The sequence below is a fragment of the Dipodomys spectabilis genome, unplaced genomic scaffold, assembly GCF_019054845.1.
Source record: "Dipodomys spectabilis isolate Male_0828 unplaced genomic scaffold, ASM1905484v1 ptg000207l, whole genome shotgun sequence".
In the NCBI taxonomy this organism is placed as follows: domain Eukaryota; kingdom Metazoa; phylum Chordata; class Mammalia; order Rodentia; family Heteromyidae; genus Dipodomys; species Dipodomys spectabilis.
This window is the reverse complement of record NW_024870884.1, coordinates 13,737,666-13,758,748: the sequence shown is the minus strand read 5'-3', so window position 1 is coordinate 13,758,748 and position 21,083 is coordinate 13,737,666.

Here is a 21,083-nt window from a genome sequence, read left to right as displayed (position 1 = left end):
GGCTGTTTTCTTGCCTCTGAGCGCTGAGGCGCCTCCTGCCTACTGCACAAAAAGTTACAGCTTACTGTAGTGGACGGTAAAACAAGCATGCTGTCTTAACAAGAGGAGAATAAGAGAGCCAAAATTTTAAATGTATCTTGAAATTGACCTAAGATTCTTACCTTTTGCAAATACTTATTAAGGGCTCTGATGAGCTAGTCACTATACATTCACCATTTCCATTTTAATTTCAAACATGTCTCCCATATTATAAAGCGAAAACCTGCAGAAATGAACACCCCCTCCCCGAATTGGCATCCTGCATGAGAATGTCTTAATGCTCGGGAATTGGAGCAAGTGGTCAGATGTCTAAGGAGAGAGAGGATTCCAGATAAACCAGGAAAAATATTGAGGGTGTAAAAAAACAAAACAAACCCTTAAGAACATCAGCCTGAAAGACAAACAAAATAAACCCAAAGAATAGCACAGAACCCATGGGCCCAATAAAAGATTTTGCAACTTACAGAAATTGCAAGGCAGAGCATCTTGAGAAATTCTTGCATTTCCACAACCAGAACTCAAGGACAGCCTCCAGCCTCTTCAAAATTCGACGTGTCCACTGTGGATCCAGAGGATATTAAGGGCACTCCTGGGAAGCCAGGAAAAAGTAGAGATCCCATCTCTACAGCAAAAGTATAGCTCGAAATCCAGACTAAAGAGAAAAAGCATTAAGTCAACACTTAAAGAGAGGTTACTATAAGAGCTAATAAAGCAAATCCACTGATTTGGGTTAGTTGATCAGGTATGTTGAAGGGGAGCAAGAACCAATTTCTTTTCAAACTCCATCTGGCCACACTTACCAATAGGGATGGTTATATATATTCAAGTTTGTTTAATATTCAAAGACACTACTTTTGCCAGTCTTAAAGGTTATCATCAACATGAACTCTTTCTTGATTATTGTCTCCCAAACTCCATCCTACACGCACTAGTAGTTCATGCCTATAATCCTAGCTACTCAGGAGGCTGAGATCTGAGGATTGTGGTGTAAAGCCAGCTCACACAGCTGTGAACTGTGAGACAACCGCCCCGCCCCCACCAAACCAAAACAACATCAGAGCATATTATTAACATTGTGACAAATGATAAATGTTTAAAGGTTGGCTCTCCAAGGCCAAGCTAGGAAAGATGAGGGTCTTGGTTGGTGATGTAAATATTCTCATCATGGCTAAATACCAGGATGGTAATGTTCATATCTGGCTTAAAAACTCTTGAAAAATTATGTGAAGTGATCTGAGCCAGCTTCAGGATCCATGAGAGAGGAGATTCTGTATTGTTATTGATCAACACTCCATGTGGTTCTATTTGCTTTTTATTTATAGTGCCAGTCCTGAGGCTTGAACTCAGGGCCCCGGGCAACGTCTCTGAGCTTTTTTGCTCCAGGCTAGTGCTCTACTGCTTGAGCCACAGCTCTACTTCTGGCTTTTTACGGTTAATTGAAGACAGGAGTCTCACAGACTTTCCTGTCTGGGCTGGCTTAGAATTGCGATTCTCAGACCTCAGCTTCCCGAGTAGATTGCAGATGTGAGCCACCCATGCCTGGCTAACACTCCACACAGTTCTTGATCTGTGGTAGAAATCTCCTAAGTTATTCAATAACTGCATGTCTATATTAACATAGTTTATACTTGGAGTACTTGTATATGGAGAACAATGTATGCTATTGATTTTACTTTTGTTTATACTAAGAACTTTGTATAAACAATCATATGTCATTGCAGAATATTTTAATGGTACTTAATGATTAGCAATGGAGTGCATTTTACAACACTACTATTTGATAGTTTGGTAAATGTTTATTTCACTAAAAATAGCACTATTGTAAGTTATCCTTAAATGAAAATATTTTCTTAAAGTAACTAAGATAATAAATGGTTTGGTTTGTTTAAGGTTAATAAAATTTTGCTAAAAGAGGCATGGGAAATAAATGTATGAGGATTTAATGATATTCTAAAATTACAATTGCTGGCGTTCTCTAGGTATAAATTTAATATGCAAAATGAGTATCAATACAGATTGAATAGAAAAAATGAGGTGATGTAATTTATAATAATATGAAGAAAAATATTCATCCTTCATATTATATAGCAAAATAAAATTAATATGGATAAAATATTAAAATAACTTGGTAATGTACTTAATACTAAAAATATAGAAATGAGAATTCTCCCAAGAACTAAAGCAATGGAAAAAGTTACAGTGAAGCTTAACTAATTTAAGACTATGTAGACACTGGGTACTGCTGGTTCATACCTGTAATCCTAGCTACTCATAAGGTTGAGATCTGAGAACCACAGCTCAAAACCAGCTTGAGCAGGAAAGTCCGAGAGACTCCTATCTCCAAGTAATCACTCAAAAAGCTGGACGTATAGATGGGGTTCAAGTGATAGCAGAAGAACTCAGGGATAACACCCAGACCCTAAATTCAAGCCCCAGGACTGGCGCACATACCCATCCATGCGCGCACACACACACACAACTGTATGGACTTAAACACAGTTGTTCCACACACACTTAACAGGGTTGAAATTGAAAACAAGAGATGTGATAATTAAGATCAATGTACTTCTGTTAAAATCTAAACCAAATTACAAAGTGTCTCTCAAGTCAGAATGGATTGGGGGGTGGTGGCTAAATAATGTTTTATTTAAATGTACAAATGATGACATATCAGGAAAAAGAAAAATCACTTCCACTGGCTTAGTGATTACAGCGACACAATGCAGGGTTTTATTGAAGGAGTGGAATGCTTAGAATACCTCATTTAGTCTCCCATTTTACCACACCACCTGGATGCCTTCCACTTTAATTCTCCCATTCCTTTGTTGAGTTGAGTTATTCATTGATGTAAATGCAGATCTCAATTTGTTCATTCCCAATCCAGTCATGGAGATGCCAAAGAAAATAGCAGCTTGCCAAGGTAACCATCAGGGCCCAGGGCCCATGTGTGATTGCATTGTCCTGAGAGATATTAGAATAACATTTTCTTGTTCTTCCTAAAGTAAAGCTAAGCCTCACAGAGGCAAAGAGCCAGAAGCAACTGCACTTCCAATCCAAGTGCATTGCCTTGAGATTTCTTCACATTTGGTCCCAACATGAAATACACACACACACAGTTGTTGGTTCCAACATGAAGCTTACATGCACACATGTGTGCACACACACATACAGGTGTTGGCACATTTGTGTACTGAATGTGTACTGTGATCTCCTGGTGCAATCCTATTAGGAAAAGAGTTGTCACTGGGTGTGTCTGGAAGCTTAGTGGTGGCCAGAAGTTACAGAGCCATAGAGTACCAGGCAGTGCCTGCCTGCACCCAGCCAGAAGCCAGAACCAGATGAAGTAATTGAAGTGGCTTGGAGTTAGCAGAGCCCTGTGTGCAATCTGTCCAAGGCAAGGCTCAGGCACCTGGCAGCTCCCGGAGCCCTGGGAGGCAAAGATTATGGAAAGTATGCTTCTTGGAGATAGTGAAGTTGCAGCCAGCAAGAATAGAGACATCAGCCCGGGTGCTGATGACTCACACCTGTAGTCCTAGCTAGTCAGGAGGCTGAGATCTGAGGATCATGGTTTGTAGTAAGCCCAAGCAGAAAAGTTTATGAAACTCCAATCAACCGCAAAAAGCCAGACATGGAGCATGGCTCAACTGGTAGTGCAATAGCCTTGAACAAAGAAAGCTCAAGGATAGTGCCTAGTCCCTGAGTTCAAGCCCCAAGACCAACACACACACAGAAAGATCTGAGGATGGTGGTTTGAAGTCAGCTTGGGCAGGGAAGTCCGAGGGACTCTTATCTCCAATTAACCAGCAAAAAGCCAGAATTGAAGGTATAACACAAGTAGCAGAGCACCAGCTGAGCAAGTAAGACCACCAAGTTGAGAAAGTTCAGAGCCCTGATTTACAATAGGCATTGGGTTCCTATGAACAGAATTTACTGAATTTCAAGTTGTTGCCTATAACAACCACCAGCCTCCATCCTACTAGTATTTTTGTTTTGTGTCAGTCTGGGGCTTGAACTCAGGCCTAAGTGTTGCTTTTTTGTTCAAAGCTAGTGCTCTACCACTTGAGCCACAGCTCCACTTCTAGCGTTTTTGGTGCTTAATTGGAGATAAGAGTTTCATGAATGTTCCTGCGTGGTTCTCAGATCACAGCCTCCTGAGTAGCTAGGATTACTGGTGTGAGCCACCAGTACCCAGCCCTGATAGTGTTTTTAAATTCTGGGTCAAGAGTAGGGAATTACTGGGGGTTTTGTTTGTTTTTAGCTACACTAAACTCCTATGGCTCAAGGACAGGTGATTTGTATCTTCTGTTTATTCTAGGAAAACTAACGAGGCTTGTATCATTAAATAAGAGCTGCAATAAATGTAAGCCAAGAGTGTGTTTATAAGTTTCCCGACCCAGAGTCCTTTGGCACAGAAACTGTCCAGCCAGCAGAATTGTCATCCTACCCACCCAATGCCCCCCGTTCCCCCTGAATCTGGTACCCAGACCCCACACAGCACCCTGTTGACTCCACCCCAGTGCGGAAGCAGGGATACTAAGCTGAGTGCCAGGACGACTCCTGAAAGCTGAGCCCTCCCAGTTGCCCTAACAACAGGTTGTTGGAGGAGGGAGAAGATAAAACTTGTCCAGTAATAGATCTAGCTGCAAAGACTCAGGCGGGGCTGCCATGTTAATGTCTGCTGCATTCTCCAAGAGCTTGAGTTCAGTGGGCTGCAAGTCTCATTTGTTCAATCAACCAACTAAACTTACCAAGTGAGCCGGGCATGCACAGGGCTGGGCTCTGTGCCAAGTGTTGCATGGGCTTGGGGCAGCAGCAATGGAGGGGCATACCCCATCCTTACTGTCATGGTGCACCACAGCTGCTGGGGCAATCCCCTAGTGACCTGACATGGCTTTCCAATCTTCTCTCTTTTCTAACACCACAGAAAACCAGGGTCCTCTCTTAAGCAGGGAATAGTCAAATACAAAGCTTTGATTTAGAAGTGCAGAGAAAGCTGGGTGTAGTAGTTCAAGGCTGAGATCTAAGGATCACTGCTCTAAGCCTGTGTGATCAGAAAAGTCCATGTGACTCTGGCTTCCTATTAGCCATCCAAACTCCAGAACAGAGGTGTGGCTCAAGTAGTAGAGCACCAACCTTGAGCTAAAAAGCTAATCAAGAGTGTGAGGTTCAAGTCCCAGTACACACACAAAATATGGTAAAGTCAGGGGCACAACAGTCTTGCCCCACCACTTTGGGTCTTACAGTGCTGGGCCAGCATGAACCTGGAGGTATGACTGCTCCTGAGAAGCCTTTCTGCCCAAAGCTGATACCCACCGCCCTCCTTCTCCTCCCGATAGATGCTCTCCTCTGGCTCTGCTCTCTGACCCTGGAACAGCTCAGAGTTGATGCTGTACACCCCAGGCTCTCCCTCAAGGACCACTGGTCCTTTAAAAGCGCAAATGAGTGAAATTAATGTGATACAAACTTCACGGACTTTGGTGTGATCTGGAAGAGCATGGTCTGAGCCATCTGTTCCTAGGAGAGACTGTGCTTGAATTCCCAGAGAGGCTCAGCCTCGGGGTTCAAGCCTGGGAGACCCTGGCTCCTGCTCATGTGTCACCCTATTCATCCACTTCCTGTTGGCCTTTCCAGACAGACCTGTTCATGGCGCTGGGCAGAGGCCAGTAAGCCAGGCAGGGCCCTAGGGACCGCATCCGGTGAGCCAGGCAGGGTCCAGTGACGCATTCGGTGAGCCAGGCAGGGATCCTGGGATGGCATCCGGTAAGCTGAGCAGGATCCAGTGACCGTATGGGCAGGAGGCAGGGCCAGTGATGGGGCCCAGCCCGACCTCCTGCCTCCTGGGAGCACGGTGGGATGCCAGCCGCCGTGGACCGTGCTGGGAGTCCTGCCCAGGAGAATGCTGGGACTCCCGCCCCCCAGAGCCATGCTGGGACTCCCGCCTCCCAGAGCATGCTGGGACTCCCGCCCCCAGAGCCATGCTGGGACTCCCACCTCCCAGAGCATGCTGGGACTCCCACCTCCCAGAGCCATGCTGGGACTCCCGCCTCCCAGAGCATGCTGGGACTCCCGCCCCCCAGAGCATGCTGGGACTCCCGCCCCCCAGAGCATGCTGGGACTCCCGCCCCCCAGAGCCATGCTGGGACTCCCGCCTCCCAGAGCATGCTGGGACTCCAGCCCCCCAGAGCATGCTGGGACTCCCACCTCCCAGAGCATGCTGGGACTCCCGCCCCCAGAGCATGCTGGGACTCCCGCCCCCAGAGCCATGCTGGGACTCCCACCTCCCAGAGCATGCTGGGACTCCCGCCTCCCAGAGCATGCTGGGACTCCCGCCCCCAGAGCCATGCTGGGACTCCCACCTCCCAGAGCATGCTGGGACTCCCGCCCCCCAGAGCCATGCTGGGACTCCCGCCTCCCAGAGCATGCTGGGACTCCAGCCCCCCAGAGCCATGCTGGGACTCCCACCTCCCAGAGCATGCTGGGACTCCCACCTCCCAGAGCATGCTGGGACTCCAGCCCCCCAGAGCATGCTGGGACTCCCACCTCCCAGAGCCATGCTGGGACTCCCGCCTCCCAGAGCATGCTGGGACTCCCGCCTCCCAGAGCCATGCTGGGACTCCCACCTCCCAGAGCATGCTGGGACTCCAGCCCCCCAGAGCATGCTGGGACTCCCACCTCCCAGAGCCATGCTGGGACTCCCGCCTCCCAGAGCATGCTGGGACTCCCGCCTCCCAGAGCATGCTGGGACTCCCGCCTCCCAGAGCATGCTGGGACTCCCGCCTCCCAGAGCATGCTGGGACTCCCGCCTCCCAGAGCATGCTGGGACTCCCGCCTCCCAGAGCATGCTGGGACTCCCGCCTCCCAGAGCATGCTGGGACTCCTACCTCCCAGAGCATGCTGGGACTCCTGGCCCCCTAAAGCATGCTGGGACTCCTGGCCCCCTAGAGCAGAGCATGCTGGGACTCCCGCCTCCCAGAGCATGCTGGGACTCCTGTTGGGTCTCCCCCTCCCCGGAGCATGCTGGGACTCCTGTTGGGTCTCCCCCTCCCCGGAGTATGCTGGGACGCTCACCACTCTCTCTTCCCGCCCAGAGGCCTCCGCAGAGGCAGCGAGGGGCTCAGGGGTGGTTCGGCCTCTTCTGTTCCCAGCGGGCCTCCGGTTCCAACCTCCTGCCCGGATACTCTTCTTGTTCTGGACCAGGAGCCATGCGGGCCAGCCGCCTGGTGCCTGCTCCGCGCCGGGCTGGGCCTCAGCCCTGCTTTCCTGGCATTCGCGCCCCAAATACTTCGAGCTTCGTTTCTCACACTTCCCCATGGAATTGTTTTCTCAGAAACCCTGTAGTGATGGAACTGAGGAAAAACTCAACCATCGCTCGGGAACTGTTGATCAAGAACACAATCACTGAGGAAGATGCTGGAAACCTTCCCGGTGAAGATTTCAGTGTGTACAAGAGATGGGGGAGGGCCAGGCTGCCCTCCAGAGGTGCTGGCTGCCCAGACAGGCTGGGGTGGCACCGACATAGAAACCGGACAAGCGTGCAGTGGGACATTGCCTGGACTGCTGTCCCTGTAGGCCTCTTCCAAGACTAAAGAAATGAGAGAGATTTATTTGAACTTCTTCTTCTGCAGTTTGTAAAGTATACTTTAAAGCACACTGATCTGCCCTCTGGAAATCTATCAGATAATCTGTCCATCTATCAACCTGTATGTCTACTTATGTATTATCTATGTCCATGTATCTATACTATCTCTCAATTTTATATCATTTATCAATCTACCTATTATCTAGGTGTAGCTTTTTATAGTTTTCTGTCTCTACCCTCAAACTCTATCATTTATCATCTACCTATCATCTATTAATCATTCTCTCATCTGTGATCTATCTTTGTATTTTAAGCAAGCACCTCACTTTCTGACTTTTAGTGATGAATTCTTGGGTATTATGGGATATTAATTCAGAATGATTTAATTTGTGGGTTTGAGAGAAGCAAGGTAAGCCAAACTTGCTGACATTGAGCAATTTGTCTTTCTAGGCATTCTGTCCTTTCCAGTGGACCCCAGGCCTCACTGATCTTGCTGAGAAGCATCAAGTTGGTACATGATCTTTCTCTGCCTTCTTTTCCCCCTGGTGGTCCTTCTCAAGTTTAAACCACAGAGGATGATAGGGCCCTAGATTTCAGATAGTGACTCACAGAGGATAGGTTAAACCAGGTATAAGACTGGGTTAGGCTATTGCTCTAGGGCCTGAGGATTCATCTGTGCTAATGTTCTCTCTCTCTCTCTCTCTCTCTCTCTCTCTCTCTCTCTCTCTGTATGCCAATAGTGACTTCAACTCAGGGCTTGGGTGCTGTCCTTTAGCTTTTTTGCTCAAGGCTAATGCCCCGTCACTTGAACCATAGCTCCATTTCTGGCTGTTTGCTGGTTAATTGAAGATAAGAGTATGGCAAACTTTCCTGTCCAGTCTGGCTTTGAACCATTATCATCATCTCAGCCTCCAGAGTAGCTAGGATTTCAGGTATGAGCCACTGGCACCTTGCTGTGCTGGTGTTTGGACCAATGTCATCTGGAACTCCCACCTGACTTCCATGTTTAGAGGAAACCAGACTTGTATAGCATATTATCTCTTGGCTGGTCCTTCTGTGCTCAGCCCTTAGCAATGATGTCCTTGGTCAGCTGCTCAGTGGCCACAGGTCACAGTGATCTCAAGTATACAGGGCCATCTGATGACCTCAGCTTGTGTCAAAATCCCCCTCCCCACTAAAGAAAGCAGACATGGGAAGATCAATAATGCACTGGAGCTGGGCACTGGTGGTTTGTGCCTGTAATCATAGCTACTCAGGAGGCTGAGATCTTATGTCCAATAAAGCTACCAAAAAAGGCAAAAAAAAAAAAAAGAGCCAGAAATAGATCTGTAGCTCAAGTGGTAGAGAGCCTTGAACATGACAGTGACCAGGCCTTGAGATCAAGCCCGGGACTAACATGCTCATACACACACACACACACACACACACACAGAGTCTGTATTGGCAGACTGGAGGCATCTTTTTGGGGCCTCACATGACTAGTTGGAGCTGGTGAAACCATAGGGCTCCTCCTCAGGTCTCCTCACCTCTGCATCTTCAGCTGGGAGAAGGTTGGGCCTTCCCTCGGGGATGCATACAAATACCTGAGCATTGCACCCACATCCTGGGGCTCCACACTGCCTGACTAAAGCATGGGCTGGGACCTTTCTAATTCTTCTAACTGGGCCTCTGGCTGATCCATTCTAGCCTTTTCCCTTTAACCAACTTGACTTTCTAACATGAATGAGGGAATGCCTATTTGTTTAAGCCTGTATTTTCCATCATTATATAGCAAAATCCCATTTTTTATGAGCAAAGTTTAACTTACAGCATAATGAGGCCCCATTGAGCTGTCCAAAAAGAGCCAGTCAGGCTTCTTCAAGTTTGAGGACAAGGATCCTGAAACGAGGAGAAGGAGGAGGAGGGTCTGGGGAAGAAGAGGTCCCTCTTAGGATGCACTCTTTCCCAGAAAAGAGGGGAGATAATATCATTTGTGTGATCCTGAAGGAGATCATGCCATGTGAACTGGGTTGGTCACAAATAGGCAAGTGCCATGTGGTAGGACACTTCAAAAATCATAGACTCAAAAAGAGAATGGGGAGGGGGGGGTCTCAACAGCTAGATGGGTGAAGTTACAGTTTTGTGTGCAATAATGTACATGCACCTTATCAACTGCACACTTACACATGGATAGAATGGTAAACTTTATGTTACATGTAATTTTATAGCACAATAAAAAATTCATAACAAAATGCAAAATATAGCCAGATCTGATTTATAAAAGGATACGGACAAAGCTATAGGCCCTTAAACAGCGCTCGGGTCTCCACATTTCCCATGGCAGGGTTGACACTTGCTAGGAATGTGTTATGGTTCTTGCCTTCAAGGAGAAGATGTCACCACACCAGGCATGATGGCTCACACCTGTAATCCTAGCTACTCAGGAAGCTGAGATATAAGAATCTCAGTTCCAAGCCAGCCCAGGAAGAAAAGCCTGAGAGATTCTTATCTCCAATTAACCAGTAAAAGTTAGAAGTGGAGGTGTGGCTCAAGTGGTAGTATGTCAGCCTTGAGAAATGTGCAGCCATGAGTTTAAGTTCCAGTACAGGCAGGAACTCGTACCTGTGCACGTGCACGTGCACACGCATGCATGAGCATATGTGCACATACACACAGAACACACACACACACAGAGTTACTACTTTATTAGCCTCATCCTAGAGCCTCGGAGCCTGGGTAAGGGCTTCCTTAGAGTGTCTATCTGGGGAGAGGATGCAGAAATATCCCTGGGTACACATGAGGAGGGGAAGGCTAAAGGTTGCTGCCACATGTTTGGAATAAAACCCCACTAATCACTCTGAACAATGACTCAGTTCAACTCAGAGGAGCCAGAAAAGCCCCCGGGCGAGTTCAGTGGGAACTGGCATCTGGTCAAGTGAAGAATTGCTTCTTTGGAAAAAATAAAAAAGGAAAAAGAAAGAAAACACACGTGAATAACGGAAGGCAGACAGATCACTTCCTCAGGACCTCTGTCAGCCAGCGGAAACCTCATGCTCTGCTAGGGCCTGGAGTTGATGTCCACTAATGGATCTGGTCCACGTGTGGCACTGACCACCCAGGGTGCAGCTACCAGCCTCAGCACAGACAAGATAGAAGACATCTATCTTCTTCAGTGAGACAACAGGGGTCTTTCTGCTTCTGCATGAAAAAAACCTCAAACTCTCCACCTGTAGCAAATCCATAAAGTAAGAATATTTATATGCAGCCTGAGCATATCTTCCCAGTAAACTCCAAGATGCTTCTCAAAGTCTAAAAGTCCCCAGATAGCTCCAGCAGAAGTCTCTGTGTTCAGAGCAGGGAGATTGTAAACATTTATTCTCTCTTATCAGACCCAAAGGCTTGTGAGCAGCTCTTGTTTATTTTTCCAGCTCAAAGAGCAGGGCCTCCATGATAATAAAATAGGTCATTGAATAAAAATACTTTATAAATCAGAAGCTCTGGCTGCTTAAATGCCCCATGCTCTGTCAGTTCTGAGATAAACACATAGGAACCCTTGCTGACTTCACTTCCTTCTCCACTGCGGACCAAGTCTCTTCTTGGTTTGTTTTTGTTCATCCCCCTGGTCAGTCCTGCTTCAGGTCAATCGTGCAGTAATTACAGGTGAACCTTGTCCCAGTCTGCAGTGTGGCATGGCAGGCTGTGTTTTCCTTCCTTTTCCTGATGAGCAGAGAAGACAGGACTTCTTGGCAAACAGCATAAGCATCCATCAGACACCTTCCCCGCCCCCTGCCCCAGGGAGGCCTGCTCTCACAGTAGTAGTGAACTTAGTATAGCTGAATTCTCTCCTCCATAATGCCTGCTCTAGACACAGCATTGCAGGGTGGACACCTCGAACCCCCGGATTTTAGAGGAGCTACCTGCTCATTTGGCACAAGAATGGTAAGAGCCAGGAAGGGAGACAACCTGTATATACTTTTCTTTTGTGTATGTACATGTGTACATGCTAGTACTGGGACTTGAACTCAGGTCCTGGCTCCTTCAGTTAGTGTTTTTGCTCAAGGCTGATGCTCTACCATTTGAGTCACAGCTCCACTTCTGGCTTTTTTGCTGGTTAGTTGGAGATAAGACTCCCCTGAACTTCCCTTCCAGGCTAGCTTTTACTCATGATTATCAGGTCTCAGTCTCCTGAGTGGCTAGAGTTACAGACATGTGCTACTATGCCCAGCTTCATAGTTTTCAAATACTGTCCATAGCCTTAACAAGCTTATGGGAGACCAAAACCAAGTCAAATGTCCTTAACACTGATGTGATAGGAACCCACCAGGAAATCCAAGATGGCCCCAAGACAGGCTGCAAACACTTCATGGGGAAAGTAGCTTTGAAATTTCCATCAAAGATGAGTGGGACCTTGACAGGTAGAAAACCGACTAAGCGAGAGCCTGGTCCCCAAACGCTCCCATGCAAACAAAGCTGTGTACAGTGGGAGCAAAGGAGTAGAAGACATTTGGCAACAACCAGGGACTCAACAGACAACTGGATTGGGCTTGGACTCTTGGTGATTGGGCCATAGAGCCTGGATGCCCATGTTTGAAGGAGAACTTTGGGCACTTCATGCCCATCATTGACATTCCATGGGCCCTGCAGTACAGGCTCTGCTTTCCCAGGACTCCATCACCTGGCACACTGATGCACACTTGGTCCATAGATCGCCTGGCTAGCACTTCTCTTTATGTTAATCTTAGATCAGTTCTGATCTTTAGCTGCCAATCACTAGGTTATGCTTTGAATCTAAAGCATTCCTCAAAGGCCAATGTGTTAAAGGTGTGGTCAGCAGCCTGAGGCACTATTGGAGGTGATGGAACCCTCAGGGGGTGTGGCCTAATGGGAAGAAATTAGGTCATTGGGGGGCATGTCCTTGATGGTGCTACTGGAATTTTACTCCTCTTTCTCTGTCTGTCTCTCTGCTTCCCAGATAACATGAAGCAGACAGACCTCTTTTCTCATTAAATCCTGCCATAATGCACTCTACAATCACAAGTCCAAAACAATGGAGCCAAGTGATAAAGTACTAAAATCACAAGTCAAAATGATTGCCCACAATAATTCACAAGACTAGTCTGGGCTGGATCTCAGTGTTTCAATGATCCAATGATCAGTACTGGAGAAGAGAGGCCCAGCCTTCTGATTCATGTTATGCAGACTTAGAACTTACAAAGTCAGGTTCTTTTCCATTTTATAAACTTAATGCATTATTTGTATTTAATTGACTACTCATTTGTAGTTCTTATTCTTGGAGTGAATTTAAAGTTACTTTAAAAAATACAATATAGCCAGATGTTGGTGCTTCATTACTCTAATCCTGGCTACTCAGCTGGCTGAAATCTGAGGATAGCAGTTTAAAGTCAGATTGACCAGGAAAGTCCATGAGACTCATTTCCAAATAACTACCAAAGAGTCGGAAATGGAGCTGTGCTCAAGTGATAGAATGCCAGTCACTAGCAAAACAGCTAAGGAACAGCACCTAAGCCCTGAGTTTAAGCCCCAGTGAATGCACACATACACACACACACACACACACACACACACACACACACACGAGTGAATGGATGTTTTCATCTGTACATTAGGTCTGATTTCATTAATGTTTCTAAATTTTACCATCTCTATGTGCTTTTCAGTGTCATTTCCATGAGATGTTAATGATGTCATCATATGATGGACAGAAGCTGACAGGCTGTCTCATTTGGCCATAATTTAGGGTCCACCATTCTTCTTGCTTGGAGCTTCTTGAGGCTCCACATCTCCTTCCAGGGACCTTGAGAATTTTGTCACTATCACCTGGAGCTGAGCAGTTTCTATCCCACCCTTCATGGTAGCCAGTCCAATGGCTTGTTTGTAGAAACAACACTTCATGGATGTTTGCAACTCATCTAAGGCTCAGTTTCCTTGCAATACTACTATACAAAGTCAGATAACAGTGGCTTACATGTAATCCTAGCTCCTTAGGAGGCTGAGATCTGAAAATTCCAGCTGGAAGCCAGCCCAGACAGACGATCCTGAGTTCACTAGCAAAAAGTCAGAATTAGAGGTGTGGCTCAAGTGGTAGAGTGCCAGCCTTGAGCATAATACTCAGGGACAGCACCCAGGTTGTGAGTTCAAGTCCCAGGACTGGCATGCACACACACATACCCCCACACACATACACACACAATCAGAATAGGTACTCCTTACCCTGCCATACCCTGATCTCTACTTTTCATGCCAGTGTTCACAGTGTGTGGCAGTTCTGACCACTTGTTCTCTCCAACACTGTCCTGAGACTACAGATTATAGCAGGTGAGCATCCTTCCCTCACTCAGGTGATGAGGACAGGTGGAATGCATACATCATTGGAGATGATGTACATGTTACCATGGAAACACACACAGGGTGGTGGTATGTTAAAGAGATGAAGAGTCTCTGTGCCTGGCTGAAGGGGGTGGGATGGATGCCAAGGAGGGACACATTGTAACTGGCCCCAAAGGAGGCCCAGGAGGTGACCAGATGGAGCTATGTTTCTCAAAAGGATTCTTTCTCCATCCAAGAGAAGAAGCAGTGGTGTTCATGTTGCTGTCAGCTCTGCCTGGCTAGCTCTTTCAAATTCTGGGAGTTAGAAAGTAGAGGAGAAAAGTCAATACCCTGATTAGCACTGGCTGCCCCATGGCACCCATGCTCCACCCATGCCCTTGAGTCTCTGGTTGTGGAGAACATTCTCTTAGCTCCTCAGCACCCAATGTCCACAGCTTTGTTGTGGCCTTTCTTGTTTGGGGAGCAGACTCCTCCTCAATCAGTTTTCTACCTGTCAAAGTCTCTCTCATTCTCTGTAGAAGCATCATGGGCTGATTTCCTCATGAAGTGTTGGCAGCCTGTCTTGGACCAGTCTGGCTTTCCCAATGCCTCCATATCACATCACATCACATCGGTGATAGGGACATGACTTCATCTTGGTCTCCCATGAACTCATTAAGGCTACCGAAAATGGCTCATGACTGTAATCCTATCTACTCAGGAGGCTGAGATCTGAACATGGTTGAAAGCCAGCCTGGGCAGAACAATTTGAGAGGTTCTTATCTCTAATTAACCAGCAGAATGTCAGAAGTAAAAGTATGATTCAATGGGTTGGGAAGGTGGCTCAGTGGTAGAGTGCTTGCCTTGCATGCACAAGGCTCTGGGTTCCATTCCTCAGCACCACATAAGCAGAAAAAGCTGAAAGTAGCACTGTGGCTCAAGAGATAGAGTACTAGCCTTGAGCTGAAGAGCTGAGGGACAGAGCCCAGGCCCAGAGTTTAGGCCCCACGACCAACAACAACAACAGCAACAAAAAGTATGATTCAAGTGGTAGAGTGCTAACCTTGAGTGAAAAAGCTAAGTGAGAGAACCAGGCCCCAAGTTCAAGTCCAAGTTCTGGTGAAAGAGAGAGAGAAAGAGAAAGAGAGCACTATATATTGGCTACAGCACTTTTTCAATAAAATAGTATTTTATTATGTAGTGATACTGGGCTTTGAACCTGGAGCCTTATACTTGTTAAGCTGGTGTTCCACTACTTGAGCCATACCTCCAGCTTTGCTGGTTACTTGGGAGATAAAATCTCTTGGGTGTGTCTGCCCCAGCTGATCTCAACTATGGATCCTCCAGGTCTTAGCTTTCGGAGTAGGCAGGATGACTAGTGTGCACCACCAGCACTAGGCTTCCAATGGTAATGTTAACCACTGAGCATGTGATCAATGATGAATTAATATCAAATGGCAAGTTACTACTGGAATTCTATTTGTCGGGAACAAGTATGCTCTCAGTGGAAGAGCAGATGCTTAGCATGAACAAGACCCTGGGTTCAATCCTCAGGGCTGGAGGTGGGGGCAGCGGGTAACTGAATCTTCTCCAATTCCAGCAGCATTCAGCTTTTAATGGCGCTTCTAAACATGTAAAGTCCCATGGTGCAGAGGGAATATTGAAGTTCAAAGAGGCCTAGAAATCAGGTTGAAGATGGTAAGTGATCAGCTCTTAGGGGAATACGAATATTTCCTCTTTTTTTTTTGATCTGAGCAGAAATGTCTATAATCCAGACATTTACAACTTGTCTGAGTGAATAGGTGCGGGGTTTCACGGAGCAGCCTGGGGTGGGGTCCTGGAGGACATGGCCTGTGTGATCAGGAAGGTCACATCCAACCCAGTGCATGGATTCCAATATAGCACATCTGCTTTTGATTGCGGCAGACTCTGCACAGGGCTCAGCACGTGAAAGATGCCCTCTGAAGGAGGGTGCATACAGTGGTGTGCAAGCCTGGATGTCTGCTGTGGGTTGGGGGCTGCTGAGACCAAGCCTCAGAGCCGACACTGGCAGCCTTGTCTAGGGTTTGGCCTCCTGGACCTCATTCCATCTGGGCCCCCATTGGGGCAAGTGCAGAGGCGCTGGGTAGCCAGGGAAGAAAGAAGTCACCACAGCTGGAACTGGTGACTATCCCAAATGTGGGATACCACAGATATCCAGAGGGAAGTTTCTGGAATAAGAATCTGCCACCTTCTAGAATCCCATTCACACCAGTCAGTCTCCCTAATGTGGGCCAGGTAGAATGCCTGGCCCACTCAGGAACCTCCCCCCCCCAACCACCCCAGTTTCTCATGAAACACACCCCAGTGTGTGTGGGGGGAGTCGGGGAGAGGTGGTTAATGGGATACTGCCTAGAAAGCATTCGGCCCTGAGCTGCAGTGATACGCCACTGAGTCATATATGGCTGTTATTTTACAATCGAATTGGCTCACTCCATCTGGAGAGATGAAATGACCCTCCATGCTTTCTTTTCTGAAGGAGAAGAAGAAGGAAAACCCACCCAGAGTATTGTTTAGAAGAGAGGAAGCCTTGCTGGGGTGAGCGGCCCTTGCTCCCCGCTGGGCACAGATGTGAGGTCCACAGAGGCTGGAGGCAGCCTCCTCCAACAAGTGCATTTGCTACCCGGGAGAGCAAGAGTGAGAGCGAGGGGCATGGTCACGTGATCGGAGACGGGAAAGCTGGAAAAACACACATGGCAGAAACAGCCCAAGGAGGAGAGGCCTGCCCCAGGAGGTCCCCGGGCTGCCTGGGACGCAGATTCTTTGGATTGCTGCTACAGAGAGCAGGGCTATGTAAACACGAGATCAAAACAGCGGCCTGGCTGGCCTTTCAGTGTGATAAATGTTTGTCCCAATGTGCAACAGAAGTCAGACCACCACCATCTTTTTTTGTAGTCTGAGTTTTAAGAGGACCCTGGAGGCCAAGCTGGCTTGTCTCCCTCATGGCTGGATCCACCTTGCTGTACAGACAGTGCCTACATGTCCAGTCTGGACTCCCCCCTCCCAATCCCCCGTCTTCCTCTTGGCCCCTCAAGCAAGAGGCCAGAGCAAGCGGTTCAGATACTTTCATCATTTTGCTGTCCAGGAGACCCTTCCCCCATGGCGTGGGAACATGGAGGCTCCTCCTCCACATTATGCCCATGGTCCCAGGACTGCCACCCAGGAGCTTGCCTGGGAGCTGCAAGAAGGGAAATTTAATGAGAAGAAAACAGCTCAGCCAGGTGTGCCCAGGACTGTAAAAATCCAAATAAGTTTTAGCATCTATTCCTTCCACTTTTGCTACTGAATGAGGTTAACGTTGGACCAAGGCCCTGTTGCCTCCCAGGCTACTGGCTCAGCCCCTGATGTTTTATCTCAGAGATCTTCGCTTACAGCAGGAAACACTGGAGAGAAAACATTTCCTGTTAAATGTCCAAAACTTTAGCCTGAACCTGACAGATTGTGATGACTACAGCCTACCTCCCTGGAAGATAGGCAGACAAAGACAAACAGATGGCAGAGCAATCGATAGATAAGACTCAGGAAGAATAGATTGCCGGTGATGTGATTGGCATGGTTTTCCAGGATCTATCTTCCGTCTCGCTGTGAAGACCTGAACTCTTATCATCTTTCCTTAACCATCTATCATTCTGGCTTTTCTGTCAAAAGTGCTAAATTAACGTTGAAGCCTGGCTTCATGTTTTATGTAGTAGGTATTAGCAGGAAAGCCATTCATCTGAGAACATTCGTGTGTGTGTGTGTGTGTGTGTGTGTGTGTGTGTGTGTGTGTGTGTGTATTGTACCAGTAATTGTGAGTTGTGCTTGAACTCAGGGCCTGGAAGTTGTCCCTGAGCTTTTTCACTGAAGGCTAGCACTCTATACTTTAGCCATAGGACCACTTCCGGCTTTCTGGAAATAAATGTCTCATGGCCTTTCCTGCCTTGGCTGGCTTTGAATCACCATTCCCAGATTTCATGCTCTTGAGTAGTTAGGATTACAGGTATGAGCCACCAGCACCCAGGTCTTGCCTTTTCTTTTGCTTTTTGTGTTCTGTTATTGTTGTCTGGCCCCTGCACTGTGGTGGTTGGGTACAGAAAGCGATTGCCAACACTGAGCCTTGGGGACACTGATGCCGTCTAGGGGCATGGTTAATTTCTTTGCCCATTAAAGAATTAAATAGTAGAAACATATTTAAAATGAAAGGAAAACAGCAAAACAGAATCTTTGAAGAGAGGTCCTCAAAAGAGGAATCCCATGGAGGTCTCTGGGAGCTCTGGTGTAGGGCTCCTCCAACACCTCCTCCTCTGAGCTCAGCACTGAGTGCTCCATGCTGTGTGCATGCGCTACCCCAGCTCTTTCCATCGGTTGAGCAGGAGCCCATGGCCTTGTGGGAAGAAGTACCATGATAGTCCACATGCTTTTTGCCATGTGTTAGATTCATCCCTTTCTATTCTCTCTCCACCATAACAGTTCCTCTTTCTCTCCAAGACTTGAATGTGTATGTGACCAAAAGGTGAGTAGGGGACAGTCTTGGAGCCCAGGAGAGTGTCCAGCTTGTGGGCCAGAGCAGGTCTGCTGAGATCTTTGTAAGACAGAATGTGCTTGTGTATGTGCATGTGTATCTGTGTAAGATCGAGTGTGTGTATGTGTATCTGTAAGATGGAGTGTGTGTGCAAGTGTATCTATAAGATGGAGTGTGTACATGTGTATCTGTGTAAGATGGGGTGTGTGTGCAAGTGTGTCTGTGTAAGATGAAGTGTGCGTGTGTATGCTGTGTACCTCGCTGTGGGTGTACATATCTGTGAGTGGATGCATGACAGAGCCAGGGAGAATTATGGCACTGGGGCTCATGGTGGGTTCCAGGAGGGTTGTAGGAGCCACTATTGGTAGATTCAGAGGAGTATCTAGGTGTGCAGAGGCCTACCATGTCTCCTATGAGTTCTGCTAAACCTTAGCTTCACTAAGCACTGTCGGCTTCTGGGACCTTGGCTAGGCAGCTCCTGTGAAAGCCGCTGCCCCAAAGGTCTGTGTGCCCATCCTCATTTCCCTGCAGTAACTGGTCAAGCTGCCTGCGGGACTGGGTCCCTGGCAGAAGGCCTGAGACCCAGGGCTGAGCTAGAGGACAAAGGCTTTTTGGCTTCTCTGATTGGATGTCTTCAGGGAGGCCCTTCTTTCTGCACTCAGTTTCCTCATCTGCTAAGCCTGCAATTGCCTAGTTCTCAGGATGTGATTATAACAACACTCTGGGAGGCATGTTTTTAGAAAGTGACAAACACTATTGCATGATGGACTCCATCAAGCCCAAGAGTTATCACTCTGAAAGCAGCCCCAACTCAGAGGAGCCCAAACTGCCGGGAACTTGGGCTGAAGGTTCCTGACACCTTCACTCCTGCCAGGTTCGTTGTGTCTGATGCCCACTTTGCTTCTTGCCTGGTGTCTGAAGGAAACAGATCTGAACAGGGAGGGCTCCTGGGTTCCAAAGTTTTATAGTTGAGAAAACTGACGTCTTACGTATTTCCTAGGAAACAAAGACTCAGGCTGTCAACCTCCTTGTGTTAGGACATTGTTATGGCCTCAGCTGTAGCCCCCTCAATTCCTATGTTGAACCCCTAGCCTCAAGTACCTCAGAATGTGGCCTTATTTACAAAATAGTTTGTTAACAGGGCAATCTAACACAGACACATGCACATGGGACCACCATGCAAAGAAAGAGAGCAGATGCCACCTTTAAGCCAAGGAGCGGAGTTCAAGAGACCAGCCCAGTAACACCTCCAGATCTGACCTCCAGCCTTCAGCACTGTGTTTAAGCTAGTATTTGTTATGACAATCGGAAGTGACTATGAAGGCCGCTTTGTTGTCTGGGCCTGGGTCTCTCCTCTACACAGAGTGTGGGATCAGCCTGTGTGGGCCTGGGTCTCCCTCAACCCTGGGTGTGGGTGAGTGGGATCAGCCTGGCTCCTAGGTGCCCAAGCTCCTTCATGAGACCATGTGCAGATACAAACAGAGAGGTGAGCCTTATTGAGCCAGAATTATGGGGAGGCAACCAGAGGAACCAGGTTAGAAGATGTGTGTGTGGTTCCATTGTGAAAACACTGAATGAATTAGGGGGCTGATGTGAGCAAGCTTGGATTGAGGAAGAACCCTCAGGGCAAGGTGTCAGTTATGACTCCAGGTTCGATGGGCCCAAGAGATGGGCTCCACAGTGCCCAGGAAGCAGAGCCAGTCGAGGGGCCCCTTGGCTCCTGAGTCAGCAGAAATTAGGGGGCAGAGAGGGGCTAAGCAGCATCTTGTTCTCCAGGGACCTGGAGAAAGGAGAAAGGGCAGTGGTTCCCTCCCCAGAGAGGGCTTTTCCTGTGGCCATATCCTGTGCCCTCATAAACAGGATACAAAAACAAAAATCAAGAACAAACCAAACCTTCCATAGATGTCCTGCATCCTTCACCATTGTCTTGAACACAGAGTCCTGTGTGTTGGCCTTTGACATCACATCACTATGGCCTCAAACAGTTGCACTTTTGAACATCCTGGCCCACTGTCCCTGGGAAGACCTGCAAGTCAACAGTGGACAGCACACCCAGAGGTGTTTGCTGGAATGGGTATCCAATCAGAGGGGCTAATGCAGAGCTTGCGTGGGCTGCTTGGAGCCTCTGATTGGCTCCAGGGATTGGTATGGCCTGCAAGCTGTCCAATGATTGTGAGAATCACACAGCCCTCTCCAAGAGACACTTTATGGACCCCCTGCTCCACTCACCCTAGGCGGTGTCCTCCCTTGGGGCCCTTCTCTCCAGGAGAAGCTCTGTTTATCTTTCTCTTCAATCTTTGCTATTTTACTTCTCCCCCTGTGTCAATGGACACAATATTGAAGATTGTAGAGACAGAGGATTCAATTTAGGTGTTGCAGGTTTTCAGTCTTAATTTGATCAGTGATTTCTTCAGCTTCTAGCTCCACCACACCTGAGATGAAGAGTCTTGGTGAGGTTAATTGATGGAAAGGGAAACATTTCTGGGCCTGAGAGTGCAGCAGGCAGAGCATCATGGGAAGGTCACTGAAAGAGGGCTGGAGGTCTGAGGGGGGCAGTCTGTGCCCCTAGGGAATCCTAGTGGGATGGGGTAGGATAATGCCATTGGTGTGTGGCAAAGG